Source organism: Lissotriton helveticus, chromosome 7 (genome assembly GCF_964261635.1).
Source record: "Lissotriton helveticus chromosome 7, aLisHel1.1, whole genome shotgun sequence".
In the NCBI taxonomy this organism is placed as follows: Eukaryota; Metazoa; Chordata; class Amphibia; order Caudata; family Salamandridae; genus Lissotriton; species Lissotriton helveticus.
Window position 1 is genome coordinate 431531636 of NC_136068.1, and position 20906 is coordinate 431552541.

Below are 20906 nucleotides of genomic sequence, written 5' to 3' on the forward strand. Positions count from 1 at the left end.
ATGCCACCGCTATATCACGGAATGGAACAGGCCCCTATCCAGCAAACACTGGAACTTTATTGACCTATCAGTGGCCAGACGGAACATATGGTGAGAACTGTGCTCCTGCACAAGCATAGAGCGCGGGGACTGTATTCCTCACTGGTTATTTCCCCTACGCTCAGGGTGTGGGGCCGTCTAGCTGGCCCGAAAGGTTGGACCACATTTCTTTCTCCTATGTCCCCCATCGTTGATAATCCTGACTTTCAGCCAGGCTGTGCGATCTTCCATCGATGGAGGGAGGAGGGTTGCAAGAGAGTGGGTTCCCTTTTTGATGTTGAGGGATTGGTTCCTTTTCCCCAGTTGCGTAAATACTTTGATCTACCACCTTCAGATGCCTTCCTCTACTCACAAGTCGCTCATTGGGTTACACGTCCGAGAACTTCGCCCTAATGTCTCGCCCCCTGACACCCTTCGAAAAATGGCTGGTGTGTAAAAAAGATGATTGTAAATTCATTTCTGAACTTTATACCATGATCACTACACATCTGAAGAGACACTGCACAAAAGCGCAAGTCAGATGGGAGACTGAACTGGGGAGGCCCTTGTCACACAAAGAGTGGGAACACATTTTTTACTGAGCGCATCACACCGCTTCCAATATGGCAGGAGCAGAATCTGCATATAAAGTGGTTACTTACTGGTATTATACTCCAGCGCGTATTAAGTGTTGGGACAGGTCCAAGTCAGACCTCTGCTGGTGGGGGTGTGGTCTTACTGGTACTCTGGTGCATTTGCTATGGCATTGTCCAAAACTGGAGCGCTATTGGACAGCAATCATTGATGATGTGGATGCAGCATTTCAGATTACATTGCCACGTGTTCCTGAACATACACTGCTAGGCCTTCCCCATCCTAGGTTCTATCCGCTGAAATCATTGAGGGGCAAGCAAATCACCATGGCATTACTTGCAGCGCGACAGGTGCTCTTAGTGCACTGGGGGTCCTTGATAGTTCCCGACCCTTGAGATTGGATCCATCGACTATGGCAACTTTTAGCAATGGAGCGACTATCGCTTAGTGTAGATGGGAAAGGCAAGGAATTTGCGAAACTGTGGGCCCCTTTTTTGCAGATTCTTGCCAAAGACATGAGAGAAGTAACATGCCCGAAATAACTGAAACTCCTACAGCTCATACCATTAGAGTCACCTGGTGCATCCACTGGTTGAATTGCTAGATGATTGACCATTGTTTTAGTGGCTGTGGTGCGGCAGATTAGGTGGGCTCGAACTGATGCGGAGGAAGGGTGGGTTGGGGGAGGAAGCGTTGTTTCTTTGTTTTATTGCTCTTTTATAAAAGTGGTATCTTCGCTGGGTGAATTAATGTTTAACTAAGACTTGATTTAATCGAAAGGTCGACCCCCGGGATGTAGGCCTGACCGCTGTGTAGTCCTACCCAGTTTTCGCTCTGTCGGCGCCCCGATGTAGGCAGATAAGCTGTGTACTTACTACCATGCTACCACACAATAAAAATGATTCTAAAAGAAGTAAATGAGATAATGCTGGCCGACACTTTCTTATGTTTAAAACTCTCAATAATGGTTTCAGAAATAATGGTGCTAAAATGTTTTAGCATGATTAAAATAAAAAGAAAGGTAGGGCTCGGTTCCTGGTGAGCTGACTAACAATGAGTGCTCAACAATCCTTTTTTTCGCCATTTCTTGGCGGTCTCTGGCATGCTTCATATAAGAAAGAAAATGTCTTTTCAACGTAGCTCTTGGGATTATAGCTATATTTCCGGGGGTACCACGACAATCCGGCATTCCCAATTTCCCAAATTGTTCTCGTATACAGGAAATCCAGGGAATTTTCCTGGTATGGTCCAACTCCAAGCAGTCCGAAATAATAGCATGGTTCAGAATTGTTTCCTCTTTTACCCAGATGCTATGCCAAAGCATCAGTGGTGCTAATTGTATTCGAAGAGACAGTGGAGTTACACCCAATTCATTATGACAAATAGTAGCAGGGGTGCTTTTGGGGACTGTCAGCACTCGTTTCAAAAACATATTTTCAGCTCTCTGTAGGCCCACAACACAGAGGAACAAAAAGAGGAAAAAAGGAGGAAAACCGAGATAGAACGATTAGAAGTGCTAGGGACACATGGCAGACCGGACATGTCCTATGATGTCTCGGGTACAGCATCAATGTGCTCTATTAGACAGAGAAACAACTATAACAAGAAGATGTTCAGCAAAAACACACCCTCACATTACACCGAATTAAAGCCCAATGAGATAGTGACATAGAGAAGATTCTGACTTTTATGTCAATCCCTTCTCTGATAATTTGGCTGAATGGACAGAGTCTTGCACCAGAAATTATTCCATGGCCACAAACTGGGTCCTTTGATCCACAAGATATGGCAACAGCGGAAAACTGCATCCTACATGGGGAGGGAGATAAGGACTGGGACTACGGTTACATGAAGGCAAGCTTCAGAATATGGCAGAAATATGCATGTGAATATGACCCCGCCCTGTACAACAGGCCCAGAGAAGCAGGCACAATGATAACACACCAGATGCCACTGCTGTTCAAAAATGCCAATAACCCCCCCATCTATGTCCCATAGTCATAAATGGACAAAGACCGTTTGAAAAAACAACTCCCACCACTCACAGAGGACGCTGGAAAATGGATAGCCTCCTTGGAGAAACACACTGCAGTTGTCAACCTAGGGATGGGGGATGTTAAAAGTCTGCTTATCTCCCTCATTGAAGAGGACGCGAAGATATATTCACACATGTTAATAACAAAATTACAATCACGGGCACAGAATATGATGGTGAAGCATTTAACAAAATAAGTGCATGCGTTATTGTCCAAATTGTGCCGCAAATTCCAAGATATCCCAGACATAGAGTTCCTAATGTCACAAACAACGCAACCAAATAAAGACCCAGCACAATAGATTTCTAGCGTGAAAGAAAAATGGCATCAGGAATTAGGACAATAATGAAACGCAACAGGAGGCAACAAAAGGTTTTTCTACCACACAGTAAAAAAGGGACTGCCAACTGATGTGCAGGACAAGTTAGATGGGATAGTAGCAATGGAATACAAACCATGGCCTGAAATACAAGATCACATTATTCACATCTGTGAAAAGAATCAGGAACAGGCAATTAGCAATTGAAAATGCAGCAGCCAAGCTAGTACAGCAGAAATTTAATAAGAAAAAAGATGCTCCAGATACAGTCATGCATGCAACACCAGTAAACCAGCTGACTGCTGTTACAGGATTCCCACAGAACGCCCTGAATGTGTTAGAAGGTAACACCCAGGGAGGTGCACCATACATGCAAGCACAACCTACCTATAATAATGAACAGCAACAGTCATAATATGGTAACCAGCAGAACAGGCCTAGGAACACAGGGATGAAGGTCAGTGGTTGAGGACTGGGTCAACAAAGGGCCACAGAACAGCCAGGACCCCCGGTATGCTTTTACTGTCATAGACGAGGACACTTCAAAAGAGATTGTCACACCAAAATGAAGGATGAAGGAAGGAAGGTTTTTAAGGGAAGCCAACAACGGGCCCCCACGCAATACCAACAACAGCAGCAAACGCAGCCACCGTCAGTTCAGCCCCAAATAATATATTCCTATCTCCGACCAGCACAACAGCAGCCCATGCAACAACAATTACAATTACAAGCACCTGCAATTACCGGCACCATCTCCACAAACACAGCCACAAATAGAACAACCACCTACACCTGTAATCAAATGATGCCCCAAGCACAAGCCTGTGTACCTCAGGGAGGCACAGTGATTTCTTCCACCAACTCATTTGCACAGGGCTTCAACCAGCAGTACCAGGCTGCAGGGTATCACAGTTAGGACAGCCCACAGACAACTCTTATGTGCCCAGTTTTGTCATGTACAACAGATGTTAAGGAGGACCCCATTGCTTTTGTCACGATAAACAATACAACTTACAGCTTTCTCATTGACACAGGTGCTACTTATTCCTGTATTACAGGAGGAGCACTGCCTATTTCAAATCATATAGCGGTCACAGAGGGTTTTTCTGGAGAAATAGCTAGGGTTCCTTTCACCAAGTCAGTACCAATAGAAATAGGAGGCAAATACGTGGAACAACGTCTGCTCTATTCACCACAGTCCCCAGTGAATCTCCTGGGCCGTGACCTCATGGCAAAACTAAATATGTCCATCCACTTTGATGAAAATGGAACAATGATTTGCTCCATTCCAGGTACACCTATGGCCAGGATGATGGCAGTCATTGTGGACTCCTCCTTAAAAGATCAAATAAGAGCCCGCCCAGTGGATGAACACACATTCTCCACTGTAGTGCACATCATTGTTGCCACCACACTAGAACTGAACGGCCGCACTGTCCAACTTCCAAAAGAGTTTCTCTTTCGTCCACACTCCCAACACTCCCAAATGCCCGACAAGCACATGATCTTAGACAAACACTATCTTGAAATAACACCCACCTATGGTCATTCCAAGCAATTGACGACAACGCCCACACCTGGGTGCGTCATTTTCCTTCAACCTGGAGGGTTAGTAAGGGACATTCCTGATGACCAACTGTTCGAACCCCCTGAACTTTATTCAAAAAGTGAAATGGGAGGGAGACGCTGACGTTGTTGGGTGCTACGTGGATTGTGGCTGGGGCTCGAGGCTCGAGGCGAGCTGGGGGTTGAGGCGTGCTGGTGACTCTCCCGCAGCAGCTGCCGTCGCGGCCGGGCTTTGCTCCCCCCCCCCCCCCCCGAGTCCTACCTGAGAATTGCTGCTGGTGTCCGGCCGGGTTTGGCTCCGCCGGCACCGCTGGGGACTCCATCACCCCTTATCCTTTGCGCCAGGAAGACAACCATCGCGCGCCAGGAGGCGCATTTAACCACGCCTGGTGTTGAGCCCTGAGGGAGACGCTGACGTTGTTGGGTGCTATGTGGATTGTGGCTGGGGCTCGAGGCGAGCTGGGGGTTGAGGCGAGCTGGTGACTCTCCCGCAGCAGCTGCCGTCGCGGCCGGGCTTTGCTCCGCTACTACACCCCCCCCCCGAGTCCTACCTGAGAATTGCTGCTGGTGTCCGGCCGGGCTTGGCTCCGCCGGCACCGCTGGGGACTCCATCACCCAGGATCCTTTGCGCCAGGAAGACAACCATCGCGCGCCAGGAGGCGCATTTAACCACGCCTGGTCCCTCGCCTCGCGCGGGTCGCGCCGGGAGCAGCCCGGGACAAGGGCGGGCCGTCTGTGGCTGTCCGTGGACGATTGAGGACGGGACGGGCCACCCCCCTTTTCAGTGGCACTTAATCCTGAAAGTATCCGTCACTCTTCCACAAGGTACTGTTATCCGCTTTTCCCTTTCGTTTGCGGGCCACTGTGCTAGCTGTCCCCCTTAAGAGTGCGAGCGATAATCTATTCCTGTGCTGGAATACCTTTTACCATACTTTGCTGTTAACTAACGTGGCAACCCACAGCAAATATGAGTATCCAGGGCAAGAAAACTAAACCATCTGCTTCACGTCCAAATACTAGACTTCAGGCCACAATGCCGCAGTCCCTCCCAACACTGACGGCAATTGATAAAATGCTACAACAGACCATAGGGGTGGTTGCCAATGCAATTGAAAATACTGAAAGAAGATTATCCTTCCCACCCGCAATAAGCTCTAAAGACCATGGCGAAGATTGCTCGGCGATTGCCATTGATCCTACGATCCTGCCCTGTGCACGGATCCCGGCTGAGACTTCAGTAGCTGATGATTTATCATTAGCTTTAGTTGAGACCTCTATTAACAATGACGATCAACCCTGTATTTTGACTTCCCCTTCCCCTGTGGCAAAATCAAAACCTGGTAGGGTGGGCTCTAAGACAAAAAAGGATAGTCTTCCTAAAAATCTAGGTACAAAAAAACAGCCCAATCATAACTTGGTAACCCCATTAGACCATCCCCGGCACCCAACTACAGGGATACCCTGCTGGGTCACCAATATGGTGACGGATCTCCAGAACAGTTTAGAGCAAATAATCGCTTCCCACATTAAACCTCTGGTTTCAAAACTTGATAGATTATCTTCTATGGTAAACAATAAGACTTTGGGGACAACTAAGCCACATAACTCCCAAGGTAACTCGTTACCCCCTGTTCCAGTCGGTGACTCTACAAAGGTACCCTGTCTTGAGTTAGCTAAATCAACTGTTCCAGTAGAACCAAATAGAAAACCAGGACCGGCAAGTACTGCAGCTAAATCCTTAAACCTCGTACCCCCTCCCACACCTGTAGCCAAACCACCAGGTCTTTCCAGATCTCCAGCTGTGGGCCAAACTGTTAAATCTAGTCAACATCCCAAGGAGGGTAAAAATACGGTACCAAAAAAAGTAGTACCTTCACCATGACCTCCACCACTAAAGGCAACCTTTAAACGATTACCGACAATAAATCTGCCTCCAGAAGCACAACCATATGTAGTGGCCCTAGTGGGTGTCCCACCCCTTAGTGAGGGGAAGAGAGAACAGGAGGTAGACCTACATAATAAGTGCATACAGTGGCTGAATCTAAATAGACCCTTACCTCCTAACATTTCAGGCCACATATTGGCAGTGAGAAGAGTAGACTGGATAGGAACGGGCCCTAAAACAGTGGCAGGGGATGTTGTAACAATTAATTTTAGGGACTCCCCTGCTGTTGATCACATCTGTAGAATTCCTTTCCACAGAGAGTCCCAAATATTCCCTTTGCACTTGTCCTATTTCTACCCTACCCCAATCCACAAATCGTCTCACAATAGGAGTCCACAGTATATCAGAAATCCCCTCTCCCACCCGAACGGGATTCACCACTGGCAACCATTTGGGGAGGGTTTTCTTCCACACACCCCATTCTACCCGATACAACCCCATTGGAATAGGTTTAGCGTCCTCGAGGAGGTGGACTGACTCACTCAGCCATGTACGCCCCCACGAGAACATAATGAGGGTAACCCAGAGGAAGGTGTTATAACACAGGAAAAGTCACTATCCTCTGATAGTTATGAGATCCTCTGGCCTCATGCCTCAAAGAGGGAGGAGACAAGGGTTGAACAGAACCTGGATCAGGTATTACTAAGAGAATATGGGGGGAGAAGGATCAAGTTAAGGCTATGGAAGGTAGCATAAAAATACTCTCGTGGAATGTCGCAGGCCTAAAGAGCAAGCTACTCGTACCAGACTGGTCCTCCTTTATGACCACTCATGACATTTGCTTGATGCAAGAAACCTGGTCCCTCGAGGCGAGTGACAGTCCCGGTTTTGCTACCTTCGACATCCCTGCAGTCTCAGGTGGGAAAGGCCACCCTTCGGGTGGCCTTGCCATATGGGTGGGCTTACACTTGGGCATGCAGGCTGTACAGGTGGACACAAACTCGCCAGATATCCAATGTGTTTTGCTAACATTTGTTAGTAGATCTACATTGGCTATTATTAATATCTACTCCAGGCCTACCGTGAATGGGAAAGAATCGAGTACTATTCAAGCACTCGACCATTTCCTTCAGACACTTGACCCCGCAACTCCAATCATTCTTGGTGGCGATCTGAATTGTCAGTTCGAACCATTGGGTGGATCCGAGTTGTGCGAGGAGGATGAGGTCGACTTGCTCTGGCAAATTCCAGCCCCAAGAATCGCCCCGGTTAAGGCCTGGACCCCGCTAGTATTACAAATTAAGGCCTTGACCCTTGCAATGTCTTTGCGGGCTTGCAATGGAAGGGGCAATAACGAATGTTCCGGCCTGCCCACATATAATAGGACAAATCGAACTTCCACCATTGACTACCTCATGTTGGAAGCCAAACATTGGGGCAAGTTTAAAGACTTCGGGGTTGTCGCTAGGCACGATAGTGACCACAATGCGCTGGTCCTAACTCTTAAACCGGGTGCATTTGGACTAACTAACCCTGACTCTAATTCCACTCCGATAGTTCCACCACATATTATATCTAACAATAGGAGAAGAGTCAAATGGCCTTCTTGCCTAGACTCTCCTACTTGTCTCGCAAAAATTTACCAGATAGCTGTTCCACTGATAAGCGATATGGGAAATTCCACCTCCCATGGGCAGACTATAGAGACCCACAGAAAGTTAGTTGAGAGTCTGGGGGATGTGTTCTATCCGGTTAGTGGGACTAAGTTGCGCCGGAATCAACCACATCCCTGGCACAACCACGCATGTAAAGACTCAAAGAAAGACCTACTCAAGGCAATTAAATCTAAGGATACCCTTAAAATTAGAACAACTAGATTGCTGTATAAAAAGGTGTTCATTAGAGCAAAGAGTGAGTGGGAGGAATCTAGGTGGGAAGAGATGAGACAGGCACTACTCCTAAAAGATTGTAAGACCTTTTGGCTAATTGTTACTTCTTCAGTGACAGGAGAGAGAGACACTGGGGTCTCAAATATTGCCCCTATAGTGTGGGAGGCACACTTTAAGTCACTCTATACAAGCCCTGAGTTGGAGGAAGTTGGGTGTCAGCCCCAGGAGGGGCTGTCAGAACCGGTTTCGGAGCCTCGGGCCCTTGCACCACGGGACCTCCGGCACGAGAACCGACTGCCAGGGGCCCCGGGAGTTTGGATCCACGTGCCCGCACAGCCCGGGACCTCCCGCATGAGTGTCGATTGCTGGGGGCCCCGGGCACTGGGTCTTCTCCCTGTCATAATCTTGGCTTTAACCAGGCTTCCGGGATTTCGGTTGCCCCAGACCCCCTGCATGAGAGCAGACTGCCAGGGGCCTTGGGCTCCGGGATTTCGATTTCCTGCACTAGCACGGCCCGGGACCTCCCGCACGAGTGTCGACTGCTGGGTGCCCCGGGTGCAGGGATTTCCCCCTGTCAAAACTATGGCTCCAGCCAGGCTCCTGAGCTTCCCATGGCCCCAGACCCCCTGCACGAGTGTAGACTGCCGGAGGTCTTGGGCCCTGGACCTGGATCCTGTCTCGCAATAGTGAGAGGGGATGCCCCTACTGGGTCTCCCACTTATAGTTCAGATAATATTACACTCAGGGAAGTTGAACTGGCAATTGAGTAACTGCTCCCGAATAAGGCCCCGGGTCTGGATAAGCTCCCTGGAGATCTCTTTCGCTCTCAGCCAAAAATCTGGGCCCCATATCTGATGGTTCTGTTCAATGCTGTCCTACAGGGCTCCCCAGTACCAGAGACTTGGCTGGGAGCCGAGATTGTTCCAATTTTTAAAAAGGGCTGTCCGCTCGCCCCATCAAATTATAGACCAACTAGTCTACTCGATACTACCCAGAAGCTGATGGGCCGAATCCTGCTGGAGAGATTACTGGGCTGGATGGAGGAAAACAAAACTTTGACCACCCTCCAAGCCGGTTTTAGATCAGGGGTCTCGACTCTGGACCAGATCTTTCGACTCCAGGTCCTATTCTGGAAAACTGCAAGAGTAGAGGGTGGCAGCCTCTACCTTGTTTTTGTGGACCTGCGGGCCGCATTCGATCTGGTCCCTAGGGAGAGGCTCTGGACGGTGTTGGAGGAACTTGGTCTCCCTCCTTACTTACTAGATGCCTTAATCCGGCTTCACACTGGGAACTACGCCCAGGTGAGGTGTGGGAAAAACGGGGAATTATCCGATCATTTCCCTGTTACCCGGGGAGTACGCCAGGGTTGCGTACTGGCCCCTACTCTCTTTAGCTTATATGTCAATGGCCTGATAGATAGACTCAATTGTGTCAGGGATAACGATGCTCCACGCCTGGCTACTGGTAGGGTACCCGCTTTGATGTTCGCGGACGACACTTTGTTGTTGTCGCGGACATCGGGCATCCAGCGGGTTCTGGACGGGTTTGTTTCCTTCTGCGCCTCGCGGGGTTTGAGATCAACTTGGAGAAAACCAAGTTTATGATCTTCAACCCCCCGAGGCGCACCCGCCCAAACCCCACATTGAATGGAACCCCACTTGAGCGAGTTAAGACCTTTATATATCTGGGGGTGACTTTGACTGAATATTTTACATGGGACCAACAAGTCTCTAGATCCTCCTTGAGACTTGCACAGATTATGGGTGGCGTAGGCAGATTCCATAGTGCCTCAACTTTTAAACCGGCTACCCCTGCCCGAGAGATATACAAAACACAGGTCAGATCTGCAGCCTTATATGCTGCTGTACTCTGGGGACACACCAATGCATGTAATCTAATGAAAGTCGAGCACTCTTTCATGCGACATCTGTTTGGTCTTCCACAAAGCACGCCCCTGCTACCATTACGCCTGGACCTGGGTTTGGAACCTATTACTGATCTGGTGGCAGCTCGACCTCTGCTCTATTGGAGAAGGCTCTGGTCTGTGCCGGAGCTTGAACCGTTTAGAGCAGAATTCAATACTATTTGGGGGCAGTTAAAGAACAAGAGTATACCTTGGTTGGTACACGTTAAGACTCTCCTTTACCAAATTGGTCTTCCCCAACTTTGGGATACACCGGAGGACAGCTGTATGAGGATGCAGAGGACTGTACTGGTGGCAGCTGTAAAATCCCATAACCTCAAACTGCTACACTGTTCTACTTCCCTGGGCAGATTGTCCACTGAGTTCCTCATAACAAAAGTTGAATACTGGATGGAGGCGTTTTTGGACCTGGTGCAGCCGCCACTGGCAAGAAAACTATATATTCAATAGAGGCACGGCTCCTTACCGGTTGGGGCATTCACATCCAGATGGACAAAAACGATGAAGGCTAATTGCCCTGCCTGTAATCACGCCAGGGAAGACATTATACATATCCTCTTTTTTTGCCCAGCATACAGTGAAATTCGGAAGTGCTGGATTATCCCATTATGCAAAAAACTGGGTTTTAGACATTGTGTACATGCCTGTAGAGTCCTAACTTATGACACTGCCCCTCTCATTGTTTTTGCCGTTTCCCGGTTTTTATTCGGCATGTGGCGGAGAAGAACAGCATTTATCCATAAGTAATAATGGACTACTGTTTTTATGTTTTACTATTCCTTTGATAACCAACGTTTAATAACTTTTTAATTCTGAAGTATTTATGTTTTATTATCCTGCTTGTACATATTTTATTGCACTTTTATGGTCTGTGACCGAAATAAAGTTATCAAAGTGAAGTGAAATTGTCTACCAAAATGAAGTTCCCCTTTCAGTGACCATAGAAATAAAAACACCCACTCCTGCCCAACACTTTGACTCCATACGTGACGCAGACCTAGCTAAGGTACCAAGCAACCTTTGGAGCACTGGCCCTAATGATGTAGGACTAATTCACTCTGCTACCCCATTCAGAATTACACAGCTGCGGTGCGTCCATTAGGGCGCTGGGGCGTTGCCCCACCAGCCGCCTGCGCCCATAGCTCCCTCGGTGTCTCTGAACTTAAGTAAACTCTCAGTTTACTTAAGTTCAGAGACTCCGAGGGAGAACTGACAATGCATGTCAGTCAGCAAGACGTCGGACCAAGTCTGAAGGGGGTGGGCGGTCCGGCGTCATGTTGACCGACGGGCATTGTCAGGGGCAGGCAGCAGCACAACAAGTGCGCATGAGTGGGGAAGGTCGGCTAATTTCTCTGCCGTGCCTAGTCATGCGCACTGGTGTCTGCTCAGGCTGGCGCATGCCCATTAGGAGAGCAAGAGATGAGCAAAGGCTCAAACCTCGGTCTCCTAATGGGCAGGCGGGCGGAGAGTAACCATGCCCTCAGTCAATCCTGGCGCTGCCAGCTGCACCAGGATTGGCTGAGAGGGGTTGCCACTCACTTGCCAGCACTGCAGCAGTGATGCGGCTGTTGAAGGCGCCAAAGGATGGACCCGAGGTGGCGCGGACCAGGTAAGATGATTTTTATTTTATTTACCACCCCGGCCCCCACCTTCGTGCAACACCTCCCCCCCCCCCCCCCCAACACCCACCCACCCGCGAACCACGACTGAATATGTTATGGTAAATTCAGTAGTATTGGAAAACCTCCATAACTACGCTTACATTTTTGCATTTATTTACCCTGTCCCCAAGCACATTGTTTTCCCATTTTTACCAATATTTGAAGTCCCCAGCTTTGTCCCCGAGGCCCTTGAATCACAGCCCTGACTGACATCCATTAGGAATGACTGCTGTTGTGAGACCAGTAGGGTCAACGTAACAGGACTTTGTTACCTTTTGCAAGTACCGTGCTGAGTGGCAGGACCTCTCTCTCTCTCCTTCCACACATCAGCATAAAACAAAGAGCATCCTGTGGGCTCTGCAAGCAAAATGCACTAATCCCACTGTGTAATGAGAACACAAGAACCACCAACGTGTAATAACGTGGACCTCTCTGCTTGTAACTGTTATTCAGATTCAGTCACGTGTAAACAATTAAACTCAATAATACAAACACGAGAATATCCGTGTTGTCAATGACGTGCGCTTTTGGGAGAGTATACAGATTGTTTTGTTTGATTTTACACTGCAGCAGTGTTTTATTTGAGGCTCAAAATGCATGCCAGGCCTATTGGCTTTCTTTGCCAGTGCTTGTTTTGCTTCTGCGTGTGCTTGACGCAAATGTGTTTTTCAGGATCTCTGCAGGTCAAACACACAGTTGTCGCTAGGATATCCCTGTGGTGTAATGTCCGCCGCGCAAAAAGAAGGGTTCAAATGGCGACATGGCCGTCTCACCCTGACTCCTCTACTAACAATCAGACAAGAGGTAATAACCAGAGATTTCGAGGTCCTAGAAGAGGAAGATACTTTCAGACTCCTCCTCCACCCCAATGGTGGCCACCAGGACCATTTGATTTTGCACAACCTCCGTTTCCAGGTCCTATGTACCCATACCAACCATTGGATAATTATGCACAACAGCCTTTTTTAGGACAGGGCCCAAGACGGTCCAGAGGCAAGAGACGACCCACACAGACCTCTGTACATTGGAGCCCTCCTCCATCATCACAAACCAGGAGCAACCTACAGGATCAAGCACAATCAGGTCCAAGCAATGCCCGAGTCTAGTTGTCAACCTCAGTCAACGTATATTGACTCCAGATGAAGAACCAGTCCTAGAGAAAGGACTTGGTTACGTACCGACTTATAAAGGTGATCCTTTTCAGACTCGACAAGAGTTGGCTGGTTTCTTTAGAAAAATCAGACTTTGCGCTTTTTTTAAGGACAAAATGGCTTCTGAGGATGAAGATAGACGAGATATGAATACAGGATTGCGTTCCAAATCTACGTTTATCCCGCCCACTAGCTTGACGCCGCCCCAAATTCTGACTTTTGAGAGAGCGGTTTTAGAAGATGCGGAATCCATCTTTCAAACTAATACCAAACAATTTAACAACCTCACAAAAAGTGAACGACTGGCTCTGGCCACATTAGCAAATGATGACTCGATCACGGTGAAACCCGACGATAAAGGCGGAGCCACTGTCATCATGGATACGGATGCCTATACCACGGAATGCAGACGCCAATTGGATAATAAGAGATTCTACCGTTGTCTCAAAATGGATCCCACACAAAGATTGTCAGCTACAATAAAGAAATTGTTTGAGAAGGCGGTTGAAGAAAGTTGGATTACTCAACAAGAAGCCTCTTTTTTGATCACCTTACATCCTGTGGTTCCTTATTTTTATGTACTGCCAAAGATACATAAGGGTATTTTGCCTCCACCTGGCAGACCTATCATTTCAGGTCTTAGTTCTTTACTAGAACCTCTCTCTACATTTGTAGATTTCTTTCTAAAACCTCTTGTGAAAGTTATGCCGACCCACATTCAAGATACCAAAGATCTACTACGAATCTTGCAAGATATGCCATTCGACGAAGACCAAGACTATCTCGTCTCGTTCGACGTCGAGTCACTTTATACATGCATACCGCAAGACGAAACCTTAGCAGTCATAGAGACTTTGTTAAAAGATACGGATATAGGAGACATGACTCCGCTCCACTTCATCATGGCATGTGCCACTTTGGCCATGAAAGAGAATTTCTTCAGTTTTGAGAAAGACTTGTTCCTTCAAGTGTCCGGGACCTCCATGGGCAGCGTTTTCGCCCCTTCATTAGCGAACCTTTGTTCATCATTTTGAGCAAACAGAGGTGCTGCTGCAGACTAATCTATATTTGAGTCACATCGTGACCTGGAAACGATATATAGACGATATTTTCGTCATTTGGAGAGGACCTCCTTCGTCTATTGAAGAGTTTTTACCAATGGCTCAACCAGTGCAATGCTTTTCTGAATTTTACCTGTGAATACTCAAAAAACGACTTGCCTTTTTTAGATGTGAAAATATATCCTCACGAGGGATTTCTATGCACAGAACTTTACAAGAAACCGATGGCAAGGAATGCATTGCTACACTTTCAAAGTTACCACCCTCAAGCTCTACGACAGAATTTGCCCTTCGGACAATTTCTGAGAATTCGACAATTGCTCTGATGTCGCGAAATACAAAGAACATGCCAACTTATTGTCATCCCAACTTTATGACAGACAATATCCAAAAAAAACAGTGAAAGCATCGATGAAAAGGGCCCTTAATAATCATCATGATGCCCTACTAGAACCTAAGGTGACACCCACAGATCACTCTTCTACACAAAGAATCACATGCGTTAACACCTTCTGCAGCTACTCCAACGTCTTGAAAAAGAGCATCCTGAAAAATTGGAAAGTACTGAAAATTGATGGTCAGCCTTTACCTCCTCCATTGTTTGCATTTAAACGTAGTGGCAAGATGAAGGACCAGTTGGTGCACACTCGCCCCAGAGAGAAAAAATCTAATTTTAGAGACCCTTGTTTATGGGGTCTTCCACCTATTAAAGGACATTTTCCTTGTAGAAATTGTTCTGTTTGTCCACTGACTAGTCATCAAACACAGATTGATATAGGTACTTCCATTCCCTGGGAGCTCAATAAACATACCAACTGCAATTCCGACCGGGTCATCTACCTGATCACATGTCCTGTGAGAAAAGATACGTGGGCATGACCTCACGTAAGATCAAGGTCAGGATCTCAGAACATAGGAGCACTATTAGGTGCAAAAGGAGTGCAACCAAACTCCCAATCATTACATAGATGCAGGACATTCTGATACTGATCTACATTGGGTTATCCTTGAGAAACCATTCATTCCTTCTCACGTCACAGATATCCAACAATTTCTCCTGCAAAAAGATCGGAAGTGGGTATATAAGTTGAAAAGTGACGTGTTTGGGCTCAACGATGACATACCATGGTTGGCACTCTGAACGGCTAATCACCGAAGGTATAGCTTCCCTTTACATGTGTATCTGGAGTGTAGATTTTGTTTGTGACACAATACTACCCCCAAATGTTTTCTTCTGCATTTTTGATCTATTTAGATATACACTAGCATGACTGATACCTTATACATTGCCATACCAACAGACTAATGTCTTTTTATGAGCTCTTTTTAGAGCTTTACTTGACAAATTCAGTATAGACAATTTAGTCCTTAGTCCATCCTAATACTAGTTGGAGGCATATGCTTAGAAATTAACTCAATGTCCATATGAGGCCGGGTGTCATCAGTGTTGATCAATAAAGTTGTTCCACACTAATGAAGTTCCCGTCGTGAATATCTGACATCGTGCTGAGCATGCGAGAACGAGAGAACACTACTTGTTTTTGCCATGTGCGACAATACTAGTTGCGATTTACGAACAGGCAGCCGTCCAGACACCTCACGGTCTTGAGACCAAGACCGCCTACGTTCTGAATATATTAGTCCCTGGCAACCGCCGTCGGTACCTCCGGTCTTTACTCAATGTCCGCCCGGGGTACCGACGGACAGGTAAGCATTCTTCCCTGTACATTGGTGTTAAACCTTTTTTACTGAAGACTTTTCTGAGGTCTTTTCTTCAAAGACTAATACACGTCTTTGCACTAACAAACTCAGTTACACATGCGCTTGAATTGATAGTTTTGTTCATGAGGGACTTATATTCGGTTGCTGTTTGTGTGTTTCAATACAGCACGAATGGTGTCTCTTTATGCTCAAACACAGCCCTGTTTAAGAGAGCAACTGGTTTCTTCTTCTTTTTTGAGGGCTCGGCTAATTGTTGGGTCCGTGGCCCCGTGATCCAAACAGATACGGCTATTGTTTACGAACATGTTACAATATATGCATATGCCGGCTATGTTTCGCTGTGTTTTAGTGTTAATACACAGTAGTTATAACATAGGAGTTATGTTGTTCTGAGAGTTGCAGCAGTATTTTGGTTTTAGCTAGAATTAATAAGTACAACGTGATAAGAAGCGATGCCATGACTATCTATATCATGGACATTCCGTTTTATTACAGAGCGGTGCCCCCTTCCCTGAGTAATCACCAGGTTGAGGTGAGGGTGATACCCAATCCCTATGGGTAAGTGTATGTCCTATATGCGTACTATATAGACTACCGTGAAACCAGTCAAGGTTTCCAGCCGCATACTAATTACAGGCTTTAGTTATGGTGTAATTGTGAGTGGTCTTGCATATAAATATTGTCTTCACAGGTAACCGATAGTTTCCTCTACTACTACTTAGATTGGACATTACCGGTGTAGTATAAGAATTGTTACTTTTAACAATTTTCACTGTATTATAATTTTTCACTATTTTTGTTATTGGCGGCAGCTTTATAAATCTTTACTTCTTTGGTTCTGAGGAATGCCCGATACATTTAGATCTTTGGGAGGGCAGAAACATGTTGACCTATATTATTGTTTAACATTTGATCACTTCGAATGTTAATAGACTGCTTTTTAAGTATGACAAGGAATCTCTAAGAATAAAATGTGAATTGAGTTCCCTTAGTTATTTTTAACTCACTCTTTTTCGTATAATTTAGCGCTGCACATTTTTTGACCCACTTCACATAGCATGAATTTGTGCCTATGGGCTTTTTGGTAGACTCTGTTGAGTCAACAGCCATCCTCTAGTCCTTCAACTAGCTTAAGATATCTCAGTTAATTACCAAGACTGGATGTCTGAGCGAGAGGAGGCCAGTCCCAAATGATGAAATCTCACAATTTGTGAATGATGGGTACTGACAAGAGACTTTCTCTTCTCTAACTGAGGTGGCTGATACCTATACCTGTTGACATACTTTCATTGTATTTCACCACTCACGTTTACACTATTTGTTCAGACCCAAGGTGTTTTGTGTTACTTATACGTCTCACCCTTTCACCATTATGACGACATTATACTTCTTGTACCACGTGTGTTTTCAAGACTGCAATTCCTTCAGGTCGGTGTTTCTTATTTTTGATTACCCTCTTCTGTACTTGCACAATTTTTCTGTATCAATTCTGAACCTGTGTGTCTGAATGTTGATTTGTGTAATTCTCCCTACACAAGCTTGCGTGTCAGTGGTCTGACAGTGGTGTGTGTCAGTGCGTCTGTCTCAACGCCTCTGCGAGTCAACAAATGTGACGGGCCTGTCGTTGTGTGTGTATTCATTTGTATCTGGTTTTGTGTGTTTTATTAAAGTGGTTCATGATATATATTAATCATACACGCTACATATAACAAATGAAAGATTCTGCCTTGGTATTTTTATGGTTTGACTTGACATATGCTTGTGCAAGGTGCGTGTTGTGCAGTTACCAGGTGCGTTACTGTCATTAGTGTACCAGGTGCAGAGGCTTAGGGCTGTGAGGGGCCGTTTCTTTTCCTTGAATTTACTGCCCACGGAAGCCTTTCCTCAGTTTGCATGTCTTCATTTCAGCACGAGTGCCTTTGTTCTAGTATGTATGTCTGTTATCGGCTCTGTGGACTGTGCACACCAACCTGTGGGTCCGTGTTTGAATGTGTCCTGTTTGGTTGCATGCTTGTGTAAAATAACTTCGATAGATGTTCCACGGTATACAGTCTAACTCGCCACAGGAAATAAGTCACCTCTAAGTGTTTTCTTCGCAGTTGTAAATTCGGCAGCCCATAGAGTCAAAAACGTTCTACTAGGGGGAACCCCCGTCACCCCTCTCGAGCAATGAGTACGATGTCATGTACACTTTGAAAGTCTCTGCCTTATTATATGCCCGGAATTTTTCATGTTTTAGGCTGCCGGGACGGATTGTCATAGAGCGCGTTAAAATAAAACAAAATGTAGTATTTTTATTTTGCAAAACAATGATTTGGCTAATCCAAGCATTATCTATGTGTTGGTCTTCTGAAAATACATGACAGTTCACAGGGTTTCATTTTAGGCGACAGGTTTATTTTTTTATTTAAGTACGCTTGTTTTTACAGATTCGCTGAAGTACTTAGCTGTTAACTTCCGATGGACAAATGTTATGTTATGTTATATTTTGGTAAAGCGCAAACAGCTGCCCCGGCAAAGAGGCGTCCCGGCGCTAAGTAACCACAGAAACTCTACTGAGGATGGGAAGAGAGGGGACGAGGTTGCCTAGGGGAGGGAAATAGGTGGGTCTTGATGGCCTTCCGGAAGGTAGACATGTTATCCAAGGAGCGGATGTTCAGTGGCAGAGTGTTCCAGAGCTTGGCTCCCAGAACCCTGAAGGAGCGACCGCCAGTGCGACAGAGTTTTGTGCGAGGTACGCTCAGAAGGAGTTGGCCAGAGGAGCGTAGATTGCGCCGTGGTACATAGGGTGTGGAACTTCATCAGACCCAAATTTGTCTCGCTGACAGTCACAATTTGATGTGTTGAAATTCTGGATGGATTTTGCACGGACCTCCGCCTCCAGCCCTTTGCTAATATTTATAGTGTGCTGAGCAGCGCTATGGCTCGATATGGGTGCCTCCAAGCGCTCAATTGGGGTTTTCTGTTTTGTGAGCCATTTTAAGGTGACAGAGATTCCAAATGTCGATTTCTCCAACCTTGATTTTTCCTAATAATAGTCGGACCAGTTACCACAGCACACTCCAAAACCGAATTGACTCAGTCCACGCAATTAATAATAGGTGAGCTGTGATTCGTTTTATCAACCTTGCAATGATGAAAGGTGGACTCATAAAGCCCTTCCCAATGAAGTACTGAGCACGCACATTGTCACACTCATGCAGCGCTGCTGCCCTGTGATACGATGGTACCCTGCCCACTGATTAATCATTGTCTCTGCCGGAAAGGGCCAGGGTGGCAGGGACTGGGCAACTGCGCTCCTTTGATCCTCAATAGAAAGAATTATATCATCTGTTTTTGTCATTTAAACCTCCCTCGAGTCCCCACCCCCTCTTCGCCGCAGTTGTATGCCTTCCCTGTCCCGTTTGACCCCCTACCACCACGTCTCCATTAGAGCTGCTTCAGTCTGCATTAACAGGCCCGTGGCTAGTGAGAAACGAGGCCCTTCTAACTGGTGGATAGTGAAACTTCTGATAGGTCATGCTGGGCCGGTGACCTCTGCCCTCTCACCTGACCAGGCGCCTGGGTTGCATAAATCTAGGATCAAATGCAGACCGTCTCTGCCTAGGGCTGGTGCTCAGCTGATCTCAGCAGGCACTTTTTTTGCTCTCAGCTAGTGTTATTCTCTGTAAACAAACATTCTGGGTAAACAGATCAAGCGCCTGTGTGAGATGTAACCCAGCTGCTGTGAACACCACAATGTATGGAAAATTCAGCTTTCAGTGCACTTCTATAGTTCCTCTCTTATTTTACATGTTTACTTGATCTTGCATTCCCTACGAGTTAACTATTTTATAATGTGGTTGTTTATCTGTATTTTTTTCTGTGCATACTTTGAGGCTTGAGCGATGCCAGGTGTTTATGAGGGGCTTTGATTGAGCACGCTGGCGCTAAGGCTAAAGCCAAACAAATTGCCTGCCAGTGGGTTGGCCTCGCTCTCTGCAGAGCATATTTGTGTATTTTCATTTGCAACTGACATTCTGTGGAAATGTGTGTGAAGGGGGTACACTGATGTCAAAATATTTGCAAGGCAAAGTAAGAGAAATTAAAGTGCTTATATTTGAGGGAGTGCAGTGCATGTTGGGGGTGATGAAGTGACAGAAATGAGGAAGGGCATTCGGGGAAAAGTGAAAAGAGGATGCTGAAGAGCAAAGAGAGGGGGGTTGAAGATGTGCAGATGGACAAGATATGCAGAGAAAAAGAGGATACATATCTAACATAAAGCACACATAATTGAAGGCCAAAAATCCTTCCACAGACCTCAATGCTACTTAATTAACAGACTCACTATTTCAGAATTTCAGAATGTAAACATTTCAATGTTAATTATTTATAAGAAATCATTGTTACTCATGTATCTTAAACAGCTAACACCCAGTGACAAAGCCAATCATACTGACAGCCTTTAGGCGTATGTCAGTTGCTGTGCCATTTGTCTGGATAAAATTACATCTCAGAGACAATCCAAAATACCGGTCTGATGGCACACTATGGGAATCACAGAAATGTATTTGGCATGTTCCTTTATAGGGAGCACCCACTTTTTTCATCTCACTTAAAGAAGTGTCTGCACATATTTCTATACGACTGCCCAGTCTTGCTTAGTACCCTAGCCCTCTTCAGAAGTCAGACTTGCTTGGCAACCCAGAAATTCTCTAAAATAATGTAGGAGTTTTCTTTTATGAATGCCTAGAAGAACTGCATTTTTAGTCCATTTATCACAGAAATAGTGCTCAAAATCGCAACAAAAAGATGCCAATTTTTTCAAAATTTCTTCACAGGGGAGAACCCCCCACGAACCTCCCTTATTGCTGTTGGGCTCGCTCGCTGCGCTCGCTTGCATACGTTGATTCGTTCTGCACACACCCCACCAGTTTCAAATACCACCAGCAGCCCCTGGAATTACACTCAAGAAAGGCGCCATTCTACCAAGAGTGCCCCACCAGAAGTTTCTATGCCCCCGAACTGTTGTCCCAACTATACAAGCATTACTGGATCAGGGAGTAATATACCCCTGCACATCTCCTTGCAATACATGTCT

The 20906-nt window shown here is 46.2% G+C and overlaps 1 protein-coding gene and 1 long non-coding RNA gene across 3 annotated transcripts in view; one reads left to right on the top strand and one right to left on the bottom strand.

Annotated features, from left to right (window-relative positions):
* Positions 1-20906, bottom strand: part of CLN3 (CLN3 lysosomal/endosomal transmembrane protein, battenin) — a 1158832-nt gene that overhangs the window by 76913 nt on the left and 1061013 nt on the right. The gene's annotated exons all lie outside the window — the stretch shown is intronic.
* The window catches only part of LOC144768555 (uncharacterized), a 33624-nt gene that overhangs the window by 9837 nt on the left and 2881 nt on the right, over positions 1-20906 (top strand). The window lies entirely within an intron of this gene.